The sequence below is a fragment of the Eucyclogobius newberryi genome, unplaced genomic scaffold (assembly GCF_026437365.1).
Source record: "Eucyclogobius newberryi isolate DKJ021-1_F unplaced genomic scaffold, fEucNew1.0.hap1 SCAF_7, whole genome shotgun sequence".
Classification (NCBI taxonomy): domain Eukaryota; kingdom Metazoa; phylum Chordata; class Actinopteri; order Gobiiformes; family Gobiidae; genus Eucyclogobius; species Eucyclogobius newberryi.
In genome coordinates this window covers 22,848,331-22,865,339 of record NW_027316389.1, presented here as the reverse complement: position 1 = coordinate 22,865,339, position 17,009 = coordinate 22,848,331, and the positions used below count along the sequence as shown (strand labels likewise).

General features: G+C 39.3%; 1 protein-coding gene across 1 annotated transcript in view; it reads left to right on the top strand.

The window, feature by feature from the left end:
• Positions 1 to 224: 224 nt before the first annotated feature.
• smpd3 (sphingomyelin phosphodiesterase 3) overlaps positions 225 to 17,009 on the top strand; it is a 47,212-nt gene continuing 30,427 nt past the window's right edge. The window contains exon 1 of the mRNA XM_072435163.1: positions 225 to 342. The gene's annotated coding sequence lies outside the window, so the exon portion shown is untranslated. The remainder of the gene's footprint in view (positions 343 to 17,009) is intronic.

Sequence of the window (17,009 nt, the reverse complement as noted above, 5' to 3'; positions counted from 1 at the left end):
CTGCATCAGGGTATAACACAAGTCCCTTGGTTCCTCTGTAGTCCTCCTGTGCTCTCTAATGAGAGCCCATCGCCTCTGGTCTCTCAGACTCCACTTCCGGGGGCGGTCGCTCCGGAAGTGGGCGTGGACACGGGCTTCTTTGGCTGACGTCAGTGGCGCTGTTCGGGGCGCTGTGGTGCTGAACACACTACTCTCACGGCCGCTCCTCACCAATCCGTCAGTCAGTGGCTTTGCGGGCTGTGTGCTTCAAGAGACCGCGGGACCGGGGCTTTTACGACACGGACAGAGCGGCGCACACCGACAGCAGCAGCGGCGTGCACATGTGGGGCACGTTTACGACAGGTAAGCTCCTTTTCTTCTGTTTGTTTTAGCGCCGTGTTTTAAAAAACGCGGGAGCAGCTACTTTGATTTAGCTGCAGTTTTCCTGTGTGGCTTCCTGAGTGGAGGGTTAGCGGGAGCACTGAGCAGGCAACAGGGACAGTGTTGGAGCTAGCAGCAGTGTGGCCGGTGCTCGGCTCATAGCCGCGCCTTACCCATTTGACTCGTATTTGCATGATCCCACGAACCCATGGCACAAGATGCCCGTTTACAAACGCGGACACACAATGAGCCGTTTGCATAGAAAACAAACGCCTGTAACCCGGACTCAGGCACCACACAAACTAATATCCTTCTTTGTGGGTGAATGTTTTGACCTCATTCAGCTGTGATTTTGTGATGACTCAGTTTAAATAGTATGCCTTGCCCTACTGGTCTCCATATAAATGGGTGTAAGTGTGAAGAAATATATCCTTTCCACTAGGCTTAATAAACTGTTATAAAACTAATTCAATATAGATAGCGTCCCATGTAATGTAACATTGGAGGAAAAACAACTACCAAAGAATTATAATTAAATATATAAAACCATGCATGTAAAAAAAGTCATTTACACAGTAAAAAATAGCACATTAAAAATACCATTTATGTCCATGTGGTTAAAACCTTTTGACCATGGACCATTCCTGGACAAATGAGGGAATACTTCGATATAATTAATGTAAAATTAAGTTAGGTGTGTATATCTCATAAGCGAGTTGCTTGTGGAGCACATGGAGGTTTAGTCTAGCCCCTCCTCGTCTCACCCTGCTACAATTGCCTGTGTAAAATATGTACAGGATGTATTCACACAGAGGTCACTAATGACTGCTGAAAGAACAAAAATTTGATGTATAAAAATCTAATTTGCCTTTACTTACTTTACTTCAGACCTCTTTGTCATGGTCCCCAGTCCAGGTCTTATTTGGTGTGGACACTCACTCTTTATACTTACAGCCTACATTTGCATTAAGATTTCCTTCCCTTTTGCTTACAACACCAGCCAAACAGATCAAGCTGAGTATGTGGACTTCCACAGAGAGCACAACGCACATCCATGTTAGGAGCTGATGTATCCTGACATTTCAGCAGCACATAGCTATGTGAAAGGTGACATTGCTGACTTCACAAAGCTTTCTGGTACTCTCTAAATATAGGTACTAATGTTCTTCTTTTGTACAGTCTGGAGTGGTTTCTGTCCACTCTATTGAGCAATTCATCGCACATTTTACTCCTTTAGCCTTGTATTAGTCTATAATCGTACTCTTTTAGTGACCAACTGCTTCTCTTTTGCGTCCATGTAAGAATAGGTTAATATGACTGCTGCTGGGGCCCCGGCTGCCACACGACCAGACGGTGTTGCAATATGTTCACATCTTTGACTGTAATCTGGAAGCTGGCCATTTACCAGAGCTTTTATTGACAGCTGCAGATTAATCATTCGTTAACCTTCTGTTGATGGTTTTAACTGGAGCAGTGTTAAAACATGAAATGTCTACTTTTCACACTGTGAGGAAAACTGTGATGAGGATGTTTGCTATGAATTATTTTATAGATTTGTATAGCTATTTCTTGTTAATTGCTAAATATGTGACTGAGCGCCGTAAATGCCGTAAAAGCACCTTCTTTGTATGCTTGTTCTTGAAACTGGTGAATAATATAATATAGGTCTGCAATTAAAAACATTTTGGTTCTCAATTCTTTACGCAGTACTTACAGGGCCGTTGTCGACATTCTTTGATTGCAGTGATTGCATATTACATCAATCATTATGTAATATGTACTTGCCCATGTACAATCTGAAAACACGTGGAAGCTAAATTACCTCACAAAATTAGCCTGAGTCTCGCCTTCAAGCTCAGGATATTGATTGACAACTTAATTTACAGACAATCCATCTATGTTTTGATGCTGTTCTGTTGCTTTTCCAGTTCACTGAGGCCTTCGTCTATAGCCTGAGATGAGCGTGACATGTGAGGAAGGGAGGTCTCTGACACTGGATAGTGTAACTGTTTGATCCAGCTTCTTTGTGTGGACCCAATTGTGGTGGACATTCATTACTGTTGGCTCTTCTCTAAGTGACAGTTGACACTGCTGGGTTTCAAAAGCTTGAGCAAGACTGTATATGTCATTACAGCTCAATTCTATGCAGCAATAAACCTTCACCTTGGCTAGAGATAGACCGATATATTCTGCTGAAATGTATACTTTTAGCCTATCAGCTCTCGGCCTTAAATCTCCAGCAGAGGCCGATTTTTAGTTTCGGTCAACCAGCCTGAACACACAAAGCTTTATTTGAACACTTTAGTGCAAAGAAGGAACAGCACAAAACACTACTACATTGCTTTCTTAGCCAGTTTGTGGTAAAACTGTTTTTTTGTTTGAGTTTGTATTAACATATCATTTGGGGAATATAATACCATCGGCCCAGCATATTTGGCCAAAAATATTAGTAGAGCTTATCATTCTCTAGAGTTGGAACAATCGGCATCGGCCATGCAATAAAACATATTGGTTGATCTTTAACCATGGTTCGAGGCAAAACTAATGTTCGTAAACTTTGAGTAAGAACTAGATGACTGGGTTTCATGGTTCTCCAAGCAGGGGGTTCCTGGTATGTCAAGTAAATGTGCAAACTGGCAGTAGGATGATTTGTATAATGCTTAATATTGTAATTGAATTTTCCATAGAAGATTGATATTGATATGTGAGAAATGTCAGGGGTCAGCAGATCCTGTAAAAACTTGCCCCTTCAATGCGTCTGACAGGTCATTTGCTGCTGTTGTATTCAGTGAACGTCCACGTGTCCTCTCTTTCTAACAGTTCTTGATACGTGACCCTTACACAAGGTCTGCGCCTACAGCTGAGACTGGAGGGCAGCCATGCTTTGTATCAGATGCTGCAGACCTTGGAGGATCCCAGACATCTTCAGATTGTGCTGTTAGTGTGACAGGGTCATAGGAACAACAGAAAAGTACAATACAGACACTTGTGAGATGCGTGTGAGGCCTCCTGTAGTAATTACTTTTCTATGCAATCTTAATTCTTGATTTGTTTTGTAAAATTCTTCAGGAATAGAAATGCTTGTTTGCGCCCAGTATGTTAATGTTAGTAATGTTAGTGGAACAGACACTAATGCATTCATATAAAGAGCTTGATAGTGCAGCAAAAAGTATCTGACACATTCAAGGCAGCTTTTAGCAAAGTGATGTTTACAATGTTTACAAGTGAATAATAGATTAATGTTGCCCCTGTGTCAGTGATTGAATATTGTGAAAGCCTACCTATCCATGGGTTTTAGAATGATGAAAAACTTGGACTGTAAAAAAGAAAAGAAAACACATAAAAAAATCTTGACCCATGACTATTGCTCATAAATTTCCAGCCATAGGGTACAGCTCACCATGCTATCATGCTTCATGAAAAACAACAACCTTTGTCACTGTAAGGCATAATAAAGCTTTTAAACTATAGTTTAACTTCATCAGTGTGGCTCTGAAAATACTCTCTGACTCTTGCTCTTTAGGGGTGCAATTTGACTGAACTGAAGATCTCTAAAACATGTCTAGCAATAACTGCAATAAGAATATTTACGAAGATTTTTTATGTTCTAAAATTTGCCTGTATATGTTGGTAGAGGTGCACAAAATGTAAATGGATCATAAATGAACCACTAAATTATTCCTTCCTGATTTGAACAGTTTAACATGACAACGAAGAACCGTTGTCATAGCAATAGTGTGCTTCAAATCAAAATATGAACTCTTGAATGGGGAAAGGTCCTCACGAAATTAGAAAAGCAATCATTTGCTTGATGTCCATTGATACCCTTCTTTGGGTAGCTTTTGTCCCTTTTTGAACGGATTTCCAATAGTTTTATTTATAGACTATATACTCAATAATGTGATTTTGTAAAAATTGCAATATTTCTCATTTCTTTTTTCACTTTATTCATGTTGGTTGAGGGATAACTTTGATTTGACAAGAGTAATTCATTTCCTAACTCAATAAATACTGTAGTTAAATTGTTTATAAAAGTATAATAACACATTATTTCTCTAACCAAGCACTGAGCCACTGGTTGGTGAAGGTAGGTGAAATTCTTAGCACATGATTCCCACTTGAGCTTATGGTGAGCTAAAAAACACAAAAATGCTGCCAAACTTCAAAGTTGCTGCCTCTCTAAAGACGCCTCTCCACTGGCTCACGGACCTGTTGGGTGGGCGGCCGGTGGACATGGCGTCTGTTGCCTCCAAAGCTCACAACCAGATATGAGTGAGAGCCTGGGATTAGCTATTTCAGTGGATTGTCACCCTGATCCCGGGACAGCAGACTTAAGGCCACATCTGGTCGGCAGCACATCTGTCTCATATCAGCCTCTCCTGGCATTGACTACATCATTTTAAATGAGATTTCAGATTAAATAGAAAGATTTTGACTAAGCTGGAAATGTATTTGACTATAAGATATAAAACAAGCTTACTGACTATGTATTAAGTATTTTAGATATTCAGATATAATATATAAAACATGTTGACTTATCACAAGTCATTGAACACTTAAAGGTGGAATGGACGATTTTTTGGCCCAAATCTGAGTCATTTCCTCGTGGCGCCGATTAGTCACCTGCAGTCTCGTCAGCTCGTCCCCAGGAGAGCAGCACGTTTCCGCGTGTCTAAGCGCATTGATCTATCATAATATAGTTCCCTCAGTGTACAGGACAAAATTAAGACAGAGAAAGACAGTTCGAGCTGACTCAGAAGAAGACGGTATATTGCCTACAGTAAATAAAGTAAATTGCTTCTTCAGAAAGTTCACTGTAATTCTTTAAGTCCACCCGTCACTCAGAGCATGACAGAGGCTGGCCAAAGAGTGAGAGAGTGAGGAAGTGTGTTTGAGCGTAGAGCTGCATCAAACAGAATACAGAATAATGACAATTTCACCAATAAACCAGATTGTCAATTAGATGTTTTTAAGTGCCATATCGTCCAGCCATAACTAATACATGGGAAGTAGTTCATCTTTGTCTTAAACCTGGTGCCCACTGTGAGAATGTCTTTAGTTTGATAAGATTTTGGATACCACACAGATGCACACGGCATGATGGTCATGGCTGCGAGGACAAATTTCCCTTCAGGTCAATAAAGGCTAATCCAATCTAATTTATTGTAATCAGTTCACGTTATACATATTTGTCTTTGGACGGAGGTGAAGCTGGAGTCTATTGTGAAAACTGCAAGATCGAAAGTAGAGACTTTCTATCTTGGTTGACAGATGTGTTCTATCCACCTATACTTACAAGTCTGGGCTGAACGCTATGAGAACACACATGCAAGTATCCATTTAAAAAGTGTGGCCTTTCATGTTCATAGGCTGAAGTTCTTGGTGTGGCCCGGCCCCCACCCTGAGCTAAATGCGTAGGCTGTGTTTTACCAGGCTCACTTATTCATGTGCCCCAGAAGTGGACATGGACTATATGATTATTGCATGGAGCTTCTCATATCTAATTAGCCCTTACTCTGCTGATTACAGAGCACTCCATGTATGAATGTAGACTGCTGCTACTGGCTGGTCGTCCCTCTCATTTGGACCTCATGTCTTTTGCCTTTAAGTGGGTGTACATCGCTCCTCCATCTTGCTTCCATCTCTCCTTCTCTGCATCCTGCATGTGCTCTCGTCCTCTGCGCCTCCATCTGTCCCCCCATCTCGCCGGACAGACTCTCAGCATGGCTGGGAATTCAAACTCATCTCTATTTGATGGGATGTAGCCAAAGGGTCGTGTAAATGTGTTCTTCCAGGGATCTGGAGAGTATATACTCAATACTTCCATTTCTCTGTTAGTGTTATAACTGTAATAATATATTGTATGTAAGGGTTTTGTTAAGGTTAAGGTAAAGTCAAGTCTGGTTAGACAGATGGAAACAAACATGGAGACACTTACTTACCCAGCTAGACTCCAGAAACCATGGACATATAAAAAAATAAAAACTCAAAGGCACTCCTTTGCAATGCCTATGTTTTTCTTTAAATTGTAAATGTGTGTGTGTGTGTGTGTGCGTGTGTGTGTGTGTGTGCAAATTATCATTATATTATTTCACTGGAAGAACAGCAGACAGCATAAAAGTGGCTTAGTAAAAGATATCTAAAATAAAAAAGGTTGAGGTACATTTTAAAGTCCTGCAGATCCCAGGGATCCATCTCTAGATCTTGGGCTAGGTCAGGACTACCTTAGGTGGATGATTTTGCCCATTGCAGGTTTTAGGTTGATGGGATAACTCAAGTGCTCCTAGTGCAAACTCTACACAGAAGGGCCACACCCAGCTCAACCTTCTTGTTAGGTGATAGCCACTCCATGAATGGAATGTTTATAGCATTTTGTCACATTCCAGTTTGAGATTCCAATTGCTGGACTTGCCACTGGAGGACGACTGAGCCCAGAACTGAACAGACCAGTGCTTAAGGCACTCAAAGTCATGGTAGTGAAAGAATAAACATCATTATGTGTATTTTCTCTGTGTTGCAGCCTGTGTCTATGACAAATTTCCTCCGGGACAAATGAAGTCATTTTGATTTTGATCTTGACTACACTGAATATTTATCAGTTACAATATTTTGATTAGTTTTGTGCTCTCCTATATCTTTTACCTATAATGATCATTTTATGTTTTCCTTCATATACAATATGGCATATTTCTTCATTTGCGCACATTTAATTCAACCTTATGATTTTCATAGCTCATCACACATGTGGCATTAACGTCCCTGCACTCTCACAAACAAAGAGATTACATAGATTATCTGACACATCTTGCACAGCAGCACAAACCTGCACTCACACAAAGACAAAAACAAACTGTCTAATCCTCGGCCTGTTGTAAATTGCTATGTTGTGATAATCTCAAATCCTATTGCTGAGCTGATGGAGGAGCAGAGGTGAGACAGTGGCCACACTTTGAACTGTCCACAGTTAATGCTCTGTGTGTCCTCCTCGGGCTCATAGGCTTTTAGTGCTGAGTCCTCTTTGACATCTGCTGCACTTGTGGCCCTGGATTTATGGTTTGCCTCATTTGACCATTCTGTAATAAAAATAAATCAGGATTTTTACTAACTTTTAACTCAATTTGTAAAGGGCGACATTAGCAGAGAGAACGTGTAGTGACTCTTGACAATGATTTTAGAGATACAGCTTTTTCAGTTCCTATACCGATACTTTGGCTTTAAAGGGGGCATAATATGTCAAATCAACTTTAAATAACATTCAACTTTGTTATCACAGTGATAATTTGTTTATTCAAGGTTGTATACTGCTTCACATTTGAATAATCCTGTATTGTCTGTGTGGCTCGAGTGCTCAGAAAATTCCTGTTTTCACCCACACCTCTGTACATCTGTGTGATTATTTGGAAATTTCAGACACTGAATAATACATTTGGTTGTAAAATGTCACACAGCCACTTAAAAAAAAAAAAAATCACGTACAGTATGACTTATTACATGAAAAACAATCACGTATAGCCTTTTTAAGTTCCAGTTTTACGGCTGGTTGCGACCGGAAAAGCATCCATTTCACTTTGAGTTGTGTAGGGCCTGGCACTATGAAGAGTGACTACAGAACTTCACTATAATGTTCAGTAAATCTCCATTAGTTTTACATCATATATAATTCCTGCCATTTAGATCTCCTTACAGCAGATATCAGAGCAGAGCAGACATTTGTGTTGTCAAGGCGACGCAGTCAACAGCCGGTGTGTAAACAGGGATTGCGCCTGTCGTCAATAGAGCGCGGTCTTTTGTTCTGTCTGTCAAAGGCATTGAGCAGCACAGATCTGATGTAACCCACTGCACAGCTCAACATCTCATTCACATTTAAAACCAATTTACATTTAGGACGGATCCTCCTGCTCACTGTACTTTCAATGTAAAAAAGGATCAAATACGGTTGCGAATGTTGGTGCTGTGTGGCGGCCATTGCAGTTGTCACGTTAGTATGAACAGCCTGATGTAGAGATTAGAACTCACCGCTGCACCTCCAGCAGAAGGGTGGATTTAGGTTCTGTGAGGTTAATCTGGTATAAGGGATATTTTTGGAAAGGATGTGTGCTGCTGTTGTTAACTAAATTACACTAGCATTGTCAGTTCATTCAGATCACACAGGTTTCATTCAGTCATTCTGGGGTGCAGTATTTTTGTGCTTTATTCTGTTTTGTCTCCTAGTGATATTATACTTTTTTCTGTTACCAAACCAAACTTCTCTGCATTTGACCCATCCTTCAATGCATTGGGCTATCTGAAAGATTACCTTATTGAGGTTTTTTTTTTAGATTTTATTAAGCCTTTTCGCCTTTTGTTGGCGAAGACATTTTCACATTCCTGATGAATTGCAAAAAATGTACTTGAATATATCATGTTATGCCTACACATCACAAGTCACATGATATACTGTCCTCTGCTGCAGGTTGGCATGTGTTTATTCTTCCTACTTTGCCTTTTTAAACACACAAAATTGGTTCATAAATATTGCATGAAAGGTGTCGGATTTTGCCAACTAACGTCCAACTGGGCAGTCAGTGCATATAGTGGGGCTTTTGAACTTTCTGCAGTCTTATAACGGGCAGAGATTATTTTTATTCAAGACTAAAACGCAAATCCAGTGAGTTTGATTCCAACTCTGACAATTTGCTTTACTTTTCCCCCCAAAAAATTACTTTTTTTGAAAAAACATTTTGTACATTGCAATTTTTCAACACCACAATTCTCAAAAACTCGTTCAATCAACCTTTATTTATAGAGCTTTTTACAAAATGCCTCCTAATGAAAATTCAAGGCAATACAAAAGCATAAACTATGCAAAACAAACTGTACAAAATAAAGTGTCACTACATTACTGAGCCAGTCTGAATGAATGCGTTTTGAGCCTGGATTAAAAAAGGTCTGCGATGGTGCGCATGCCGGGGGCAGTTTGTTCCACAATCACCGACCAGCAACAGAGAACGCTTCATCACTTCAGTGTTTGAGTCCGGCTCTGGGGACTTCCAGCAGAAGCTTATTTGTAGATCTTAGAGCCCTGCTTGAGATTGGAGCAGACAGAAGCTTGGCCAGATAAGGAGGTACGAGCCCATTGAGAGTCAGCGTTAAAAACAAAAGGTAAAATTTTAAAATAAATCCTAAAAGAAACTGGAAGCCACTGGTGTGCAAAACGAACTGGGGTGATGTGCTGAAGTCTGGCTCTGTTGTTTAGGAAACAAGGGCAACTGGGAGACACCGACAAGTGCATTGGAATAGCCTCACCTTGAGCTGATGAAAGCATGAAGCGTACGAGCGTTTACCTTACATTAAAGGTGTTTACAATTGACATTAGGACGAGAACCAATATGGCCACAAGGGGTGTATAGGTCATGTGTCTGGCATGAACCAATTGTAAGAGCACAAAAAAAAAAAAATGCATCACCATCTCAAGCCCTAATAATAAGTTGGATGTTTAGCTCAGTCACATCACCCTCCAGTACAAATCTGTCTGTTCTTCTGTTAATTGTGTTTTCTATCACGCATATTCTCCATAATAACCACGGACTGAGAATAGAAGGAGACTCATGAGGAAGTTGAAAATCAGGTTATGTTGTAGAGCAGAGCTACAGCCCACCCAGCAGCACCATATGACCTCAGTAATTACCTATGGCCTGGCTTTTATCATACCACACACAGGAACAGAGGGAACACTGGCAGGTAATGACAGGGCAGGGGAAATCATGCCTTTATAAGAGTGTGTGGTCAAGTTTAATGTAACAAGGTGCTCCTCTTTAGCGCTAACAGGAAGTGTCAAATGGCCAATGAGGGTGGTGGTAGAACAGCAGCACCCACTGTACACCCATTCACTGCACTTGCTTGTGTCTTTGCTCTGTTTGTTGGGTTAGTTGTCTGCAAAGTAACTAATATGGTGTGAATTTCTGCATTACATGAGGTTAGCAGATCTGTTTTATTAGTTTTTTTAGTGAATGACTGTATGGTTTAACAATGCCCCGCTCTTTTGTTTGACAACACAAGTATTGTCTGCATTTGCATGGCCCCAATGTAGTATTGCTCTCTATTGAGCTTTGTGATGTTTTAAGTGCATTTATCGACAGGAACAGAATGCACAACTGAACTGTTTTAGGGTGTTAAGAGTAAAACAATGTTGATATGACATTTTGATTTAGAATGTCACCACATGTCACATTAGCCCAACAGAATTGAGAAGAAGATAAATACAGAGGAATGTATTGTAAACCTCAACCAAAACCCATTGGAATATTCCTGGATTTCAACATACAGTTTATAGGGCATTTTTGAGGACTTTTGCCCTTTCATAAGTAGAAGAATGTAATATTTAGTTTTGAATTTTTAATTGCTATTGCAGCAGTGCTAGATAATTTCTCACTCAGACACGCATAACTACACATATACTGTAGTATTATGTTCTGTTCTAGTTGTCCTAGAGCAAGGGGGTCCACACAAGCCCGAAGATCTACCTATAGATCTAAATGATTGTATAATTAGGCCCGAGCGCCACAAGCTGGCGAGAGGCCTATTAATCTCGTAAGGCCGTGCGAAGCACGGCTGCGAAAGTGCGCACGTAGTGCGCACAAAATCGAGCGTGAAGCGCCCGCCCACTTCCAAACACTCACTAACGCACTCCTCCACTCATGCACGCCCCGTGCATACTAATTAGTAGTAGGAAAATGGAACATTACCGTTGTAAACGGGCGAAGCCCGTGCAAAAGTGCGCACTAAACAAGCACTTTACATTGAGATGACGACCGCTTTGCGGTCGTCATCCCCATATAAAGCACTCATTTGCGCCAAGTAGCTCACGAATACTTTCCCCATCTCTTGCATGTTCCGTGCATATAAGCATGTAATGCAAAAATTGAACATTATTATTGTATAGAGGGCCAAAAACACAAAGTGGGCGGAGCCCACTCAAAATTAACGAAAGTACCCGTCAGTGACCAGGGACCCACACCATTAGGTAGGAAAAAAGGTACGGAAATGTATAGTTTATGATATTTGAAAAATGGGAAACATTGTTTTCGCATCGGAATATTATTCTTTCTTCTTCTTCTAAAAAATTTGCGCGTCAGCGCTCCCAAATGTACCAAAAATGCATTGAGAGACAAAAAAAATCTGATCGTAGAATCATGAAATTTGGAGCAGAGGTAGATGGTGACAAGAGAAGTAAAAAATATTATTACGGCAACGCCGTCCGCCCAACCAAATGTCGGACATATTGCTTCAAAAATGGCTAAACATGACTTCGGAGTTTTTCCAAACGTCGTACTTTTACAAACTCCTCCCAGGGCGTTGGCCCTAAAAAGCTGAAATTTTGTGAAAATGCTACTGAGGAGTGGGACATCAAAAGTTATTCAAATTACATTGATACCTGTCACGGTCTCGGTGCGGCGAAGCCGCAAACTGTAGCAAGAATTTCAGAAATCTCCCAAATTTTACATTTCTGCCGTTTGCGCAGATAAGGTCCGAATTGCGTCAAATTAGAATCAGTTGTTAAACTCTTTGCGCTAAACCTACTTGAAGTGAAATAAATTAATTTGGAGCCACAGCGCCCCCTACAGATTTTATATGGAGGTTAAATGTTTAGTTTTGAGAAATTATATGAAATTTGACACACAACTCAATTTTAGAATCCCCATCAAAAAAGTCAATGAGACCCATGTCATAATTGTTATGGCGTTGCCGTGACGATGACTGAAACCTTCAGCAGTAGGCGTAATAAAAGGACAATTGGGGCGCGTTAGCGCCCCCTCCTCTTGCGGCGTGGCGGCGGCGTAGCGAGGGCCGATCATTGCCGCTTGCGGCTATATTTTAGTATTATTTTTATTGTCAGTATTTTTGTTTAACCATAATTAGGCTATAACACAATGTAGGCTTTCATTAATAGCCTAATATTGTTTATCATAATGTGCAATATAAAAAGGGGAGAGAAAATATGCTATTTAACTAGACCATTTAATACAGCTGAGTATTTTGAAAATAAAATATACTGGCCACAACTACGCTAAATGATAGAAGGTTGAGTTTAACCAGAACTTCCTCTCTCCTTCCTCTGCGTTACACAGCGCGCACTTTCGGTGCTTTCTGGAGCTTTCTAGCGCGCATTGGCGCTTTCCGGATCTTTCCGATATGCTTTCCGGATTTCCAGCGCTTTCCTGGGCACCCCTGTCCTAGAAGGTCAGCCCTCTGACCTAGAACAGACATTTTCTCAAAGTTTCTGTGTTCTGGCGGTCAAGTCAGAGAAACTATGAGCAATATAAAATGTCTGCTTTTGTTACATTAACACGACAACACATTTATAACTGTAGAGGCTCAGCACAGGAGCAGGTTCACAGCCTGGGGACAGTGGAGAACAACTTCAAAAATACACAAATACTATAACAAAGTTTATCCAAATGTTGGTTTGTCTAGCTCAGGGATAAACTCTGGGTTCTGAAATGTTACTTGATTTTCCAAGAGGGAATTCCAAGATTTAAAGGGGTTCCAATGTGAATTTACATGAAATAAAAATGCATAAGCCAAACTCTTATATATTGTCATATTTATCCAAATATAATAATATTTGCAATCATATTGAATTCTAATATTTGGTGTCATTGTCTTATGATAATAAAGAAAATATACTTATAATGTAAGACAAGTCTCAGATTATTACAAATAGCATTCTAAAAATTTGATTTATTTGTCTCAATTTAAAACACAAACACACACAAAATATTTTCCTAAGATCCAGGATTTTGTTATCTGCCTGAGGCAAAGTGAGCTGTTTTCCCTTTTGTGTGAGTCTGGTGGCCTGGTAAACCAACCAACTTTGAGCACAACAAGAACACTAACAATGAGTCCTAGGTTTTTATTTCCAATCATAAACAACATGATGGTCTGATCTGAATACAGAAGCGTCACTGAGATGTAGCCTTCCATTTACAAATACACAGTCCTGATATAATGCGTTGGCACAGATATAGGATGTAGCCCTCGTGTCTCTTCAGTGTCTCTCACTCGATGGTGATATGTGTTTGCTGTCGCCTGAACTTTGGGCTGTCGCTATGACAACCTACACTATGCTCTGTTACAGTGAGAGTCCGCCAGCTCTCATATTTAGGCCAAATAATATTTACCTCACACAATTTTCGTTCCATCACCTGTTCCATCAATGGATTTATTGCTCATCATTACACAATTATTTACTTTTACACTGCAGCTTAATGTGCCTCAAAATCTAGTCATGGATCCAGCCCTGTGTCTATGTGCCATTTAGAGCACGTTTCACCAATTTAATAGATATACTATTTTATTTTCAATTGTTAATTGTGAAGTCAACAGTGCTCATTTTTCTTCACTCTGATTCATATTCCTGATACCCTGCCTTGTGAAACATAACTCTTTTATTATTTATTCATCCATCAACACTCAACATTAATGAAAGATATTATCATCACTATGATAAATCCTTTAAAATACTATGTCATCAGAAGGTTCAAAATAACAAATAAGGCAACGGAAATTAACCTTAATATATATATATATATATATATATATATATATATATATATATATAAATGATCAATTATCAATTAATTAATAACATTAATTATATTAATTAATAACTTAAATCAGATCTAAAAAGGGTTTGAAGTATTTATTATAAAAAAGATAACGAAAAAAAGATAAAGAACAAAATGAATACTGTAGAAGTAAATAAATAATTTAATAATAAAATTAAAAACAATTGAGGGGTAAATAAGTATTTGTCCATTATCTCCAACTGAATTAACAAATCATGTAATATACAACCAGGCTGTGAAATAATCTACATGCATCTGAGTGGTTTCATTTGATAAAATTACTTTTTTTTTTTTTTTTTTTTGAGATATTGTTCCACTTCACTTTTTCCTTCTGTTGCTGCTATTCTGGAATTTAGAAAGTTTTTGTTCACAAACTTTTAAAGCATCTATAGAAGAATAGTGCTTAAGTGTGCTTGAATCTATATTTGAATGTAATAGTTGAATGCTTTCACATTTAAGATCCTATTGTAATACGTGATATGTGGGCTTAATGTGGGTAATATGTGGGCTTGTGCTACTCTGACCCGTGCTACAGTATAGATTGCCCCGGGAACACAACATATTCTGCACATTGGCTCTAGTTCCTCGTTGACGTCCCGTCTGAGCAGCTCTGTATTAGCTTCAGCAGTAGAAAGCGTTGGTCTTCAATGTCACTAATGATACATGGTTCTCTTGATGTATGGAAGCCAAAAGAGAAACAAAACCTAGCACTTTGAAGGTAAAATAACTCATGCTTTTACAGGATTCCAGCTACAGCTTCAATGGTCATTGTGTTTTATATTAACTTAAGGTGTTGAATTATGGGCTGTTATGTTATTTTTCTAAAAACATATTAATGATTTTTCTATGTTTATCATGTTTTTGTGCAGCATCAACTAAATATCACATGATTTTTCCACCTAGAAAGAAGGTTCAGTATTCTGGCTTTGTAAAGGCGGTTGCTTTTATGCAGTCTGGATGGTATACTTTAATGAATAATGTATTAAAAACTGTACTGTAAATATTTCCAACAGTAACCTTTCCTATTCCAATTCCTATTTTTTATCAGATTTTTTTTATCTTATCTTGAATTTAATCTACAGGCAGCAGTTAAAAATGTGGCACAAATTCTTGAAAAAGTGGTCTTGACCCCAATGGATTCTTACCTGGTTATATAAGGGTTCATAGAATAACAAATCAATTTGCAGTGGTTCACATGCAGCATCTATAGTGTGCTAATATGCAGAAATCATATTGGTGACTTATAGTAGTGAGAGTGAGCACTCCAGCTCTTCTCTCTGTGTCTATGAGCAGAGGCTGTGAGGCTGACGGGGGGAGGGGGGAGGTCACTGGGTCAACATCAAAACACGAATGGAAATACTGTTAGCCTGTATTCACTACTGACCAGATTAAAAATGGTCTGATTGTTGACCCAGTTTGATCACTTTATTCAATTTCAAACCAATGCAATGTGCATTAAGGCATTACACAGTATCTGAAATAATCTATGGAACTCTGAGCCTCCATGTAACAATGAATTTTATTATGTCCTTGAGCTAGTAAAAATTTGTTATCTTAAATTTTTTTTTCCCCTCGTCCTTTCCACTATTTCCAGAAGCTTCCCGACACAGGCTGAGAGAAGTAAAGAGTGGCGTGGAAAAAAACCTGTTCCTGCACAATGATCTTTGCCATCATGTTATATTGAATGTGCACAGACATCTATCAGACATGACTATTGATCGTTCGAGCGCTGAAACGTGCCCCAGCCTCAGTGCGGTGAGCTCTCTGGATGACGCTATGTAATTATGAGTCACCACTATAAATTGTCTAAATGTGACTGTAGCGTGTTGGAGCTGTGTGAGACGACCTGGACCAGACCTGGTCATCAATGAGACCGTACTGTGCTTATGCAAGGATAATGATCGGGACGGAGCCGGGGTGGATGACATTAGTAATTCATAGTCTAATTGACTTGCTTTATTGTGTTCCTCTCAAGGACAAGGACATGAGCTCCCGCTTTGATAATGACACTAGTTACAGCTGCTTGTAGAAGAAGTATTGGTGGAAATGTAACTTGAGATGAGAATTTATTTTACATTTTTAATATATATCAAATAAATTATTACATTAAATAAACAGATCGCTTTCAGCCAGAACTTGACTCCGATGCGACACATAGTATTACTGTGGCTGTGCTAATTTGTCTTTAACAAAAGAAACAACATCAAAGAAATAAAGAAATGAAAATTGCTATCCTGGACAAAGTGGCAAAGTGCTGGATGCATTTGGGTCTCGGTGGATCCTTATCCATTGTTACTTACCCTTTTTGGAGTTTGTATCGTTTGAAGGAGTAAAGGTTACTAAGATTGATAGCTACTAGTCTCATCCAAAAAAATTGTGCCATTGCTACAAAATCAACGACTTGGGAATCCATTACGCCATTTTTCATATATATTTGGAAATAAAACTACAAAATGTCTTCTTAAATCAGGAAGTGAATGGTGTGAGCACTTTTAGGAGTCTGTATGTTTTATGAGGTTACACCACAGGACTATTATTTACCAGGGACCTGAACAGCGGGTCAATAGGCATGAGTTGTGAGCAGTGTTGGGTATCGTTACTTTTAAAAGTAATTTGCTACTTTAGCTCGTTACCAATAATCAACATCATTATATAACCTACAATGTTTGCCGACGATACATTTGTGTTGTTCACTCATTCATTACTGCTTTACAACGTTACTCATGCAAAAACGAAACCTAACACAAGGGAGCGAGTCTGGCTTTCATACAAACACAGTAACGTAATCATTAGAATATCAAATAAACAAGCAAAGTAAATGCGTTTGACTGAGCTTTATGTGATTAGTTATGTTGACAGATTACTAATACAATTCCACACAATAAGCATGTGAAGGCCTGTCCTCAAGCAGTGAAAAACAATGCTAAAACAAGATGAGTGGATTGACAAGAGCACTAACAAGCAACAACAGAACGCACTTGTTTTAAAACTCGCCACAACGCTGTTACCCTACATTACCCTACATTTATTCCTCTGCCACAA